This window comes from Myotis lucifugus, unplaced genomic scaffold (genome assembly GCF_000147115.1).
Source record: "Myotis lucifugus unplaced genomic scaffold, Myoluc2.0 scaffold_4538, whole genome shotgun sequence".
NCBI lineage: Eukaryota > Metazoa > Chordata > Mammalia > Chiroptera > Vespertilionidae > Myotis > Myotis lucifugus.
This window is the reverse complement of record NW_005875586.1, coordinates 581-3,294: the sequence shown is the minus strand read 5'-3', so window position 1 is coordinate 3,294 and position 2,714 is coordinate 581. Positions and strand designations below refer to the sequence as shown.

General features: G+C 43.1%; 1 pseudogene; it reads right to left on the bottom strand.

Moving 5' to 3' along the window:
- Positions 1-240: 240 nt before the first annotated feature.
- On the bottom strand, positions 241-2,096 carry LOC102428166 (annotated as a pseudogene).
- Between the last annotated feature and the right edge of the window lie 618 nt (positions 2,097-2,714).

Here is a 2,714-nt window from a genome sequence, read left to right as displayed (position 1 = left end):
AGCATTAAACTTTTATGTGATCAAGTGCATTGCCTAATTGAGATCACCTAAACATTGGGGGGGGGGGGCAGGGGGCGGGGAGGACAGTATGTCTAAAAACCATCAAATAATTTGGCTGTAATGTATCATAAAATAAAGAAACCCCACACATCTGTACAATGAACAGTATGTATCATACACACACACACACACACACACACACACACACACCGGTGTATACCAGCGTGCATGTACACGCACACGTAGAGGAAAGGACACATGCCCAGTCATAAGCCTAATGAGGTGCTCTTCCAGTTCACTATTCAGCTTTGCATTTTTTCTTACTTCATCAAATCAATATCTTTTTGTCACGTTCCCTTCTTGAAGACAGTATGGAGAAGATCATGACCATATTCCTCAGGGTCTCCTTTTCCTTCCTCAAGTGTAACAAAATCTCCCTCTGGTGTTTTATGTAAAGACTAGAGGCCCGATGCATGAAATCCATGCAAGGGTAGATCTTTGCAGCCCTGGCTGCCACAGCGGCTGCCTCAGCCCTCACAGCCCTGGCTTCATCTGGCAGGTTATCTGGAAAGTTGTCTGGACAGATCTTCTGCTGTTCGGCCGTTTGGTCAATTTTCATGTTACACTTTTATTATTATAAAGACTAGAAGCCTGGTGCACAAATTTGTGCATGAGTGGGGTCTGGCAGGCCTGCCCTGATCAGCGGGGTTGCCCAGGGGGAGGGGCCACAGGTGGTTGGCCGGCCAGCCACCCCCTGGTTGAACTCTGGGTTGAGGAGACAATGTGCATATTAGCCTTTTGCTATAAGGATAATCAACCTTTTTTGGACCTTTTGTTGGGATCAGCAACTGGGTCCTTGAAGACATTAACCCCAAGGCCATTGGTTACAACATAACTACGCTTAAAGGAATGATTCAAGAGATCTCTTGTTAATTTTTGTAGCAAAGCTCCCCAGAACCAAAGGCAATATTTTCAATACTCCATTTGTTTTGCTTCATGCCTTCTACAATCTCTTGTAAGGTACTAATATCTACTCCATCCCCTTGAATAACTTGAAGTTACGGTGGCAGCAACTTGTAGCCCTTTGAGTTCTTAGTAATAGGGGATTTCTTGCCTAAAGTATCCAAAACCTTTAATACAGTGTCCAGAGGATTTCCAGAATCAGGTCTGATTATTAGTGGTGCCTCTGAACTTCTTGATACTATTAAATGTGTTGATCTTCACCCCATATTTTCTCACAAGCATTATAAATGTCATAATTATTGCTGACCACAGATGCAGGCACTGAAGAAAAGTGTGTTATTATATGTTCAAAAGCATCTTTTTCATGGTCTTTCCCCCAGGCTGTTATGCTACTGTGTTCTCCTGCTGGAAGAGAACAGCCTGGAACTTGATCTTTCATTCACAGCATTTTTTTAAAGCAATTCCTGCTACCGTATCCATTCTTCTGAACTTAACCAAATAAGCAGACGCTCCCATGCCAGCAGTCTCTTGGGAAGAGACTCCTCTATAGCCAAAATACATGCAACTTGTATTCCAGACCAACTAAGTTACCAGATGTTTCTAACAAATACTTGGCCAATATTTTCTTCAGCTCTCTAGAATTTGTGGCCACAGTGATTGGATACCAGGAGTGAACAGGAATCGTCTCAACCCACTGTATAAGCCATTTACACTCTTGATCTGTGTTTTTTCCACTGTGAAGAGCATATTTCCTCTGTGAATGACAGAGCCCTCAGGGACAGCTTTTACTTCTACTGGAAGATGCCCAGGGTATTTCTCCAGAATGTAGTTCCACCCCTTTTCGTTAAATACATCATCTTGGAAATGCTCTATGTATGCCTCTTTGGCTTCCTGGATCTTCTCCTTGGTCACTACTGTACCTTTTAAGTACTGATTAAGAATGTACTGCAACCCATAAAATACTGTTTCCTCATAGTTCATCTACCTTATTTTGGAGTTTTCTGTTTTCTTTCCATGGCATTCAAAGTAGGAATAAACTTTGCTTGTGTTAGGTGGGTATTGTTTATAGTGAGTAACCTTGTAGGAGTTGGTGTCCAGGACATGTTGAACTCAGCTTCTGCCTCAGCATTCATCTCGGGCCAGAGTGGGAACACGTAAGGGGGACTGCCTGGCACTACTGTGAGAAGGGAGAAAAAATGGGCTTCAGCTTGCTCTGTCCCTTAAGTCACCCCTGGTCAGAGGGGGAGGTGAGAGGGAAACAGAGTGTAGAGGCGAGGCCTGAGGAGGGCGGGCCAGTAGCTTGAAGTGGCAGGGGTGGCAGGGTCTAGGGCATGTGCACCTGGGAGTAGGATGGCCTCACCTGGGCTCCATGACCTAATTTTTTAGTGACCAAATGCATTGATGATAAACATCTTGCATGACTAAAACATTCAACGTGAAAGAGACCAGTGGATTTTGATGTAAGAGTTGGAGACATTCATAACATTGTTTCAGGTTTCACATGGCCACTAACCTTTAAAAAACTACTTGTTATGCTTTGGTGTGGTATCGAACAATATCCACAATTATCTGAAAAGGCTATTAAAATACTCTTCTCTTTTTCAACTAGGCATATGTGGGATGTGGCCAAATTTTCTTTATCTACTCACCCACAACAGCAAATGACAAAAGATTGAGTACAGAAGCAAATGTGAGAATCCACTATCTTCTATTAAGGCAGACATGACAGAGATTTGTAGGAAAACTTTCAC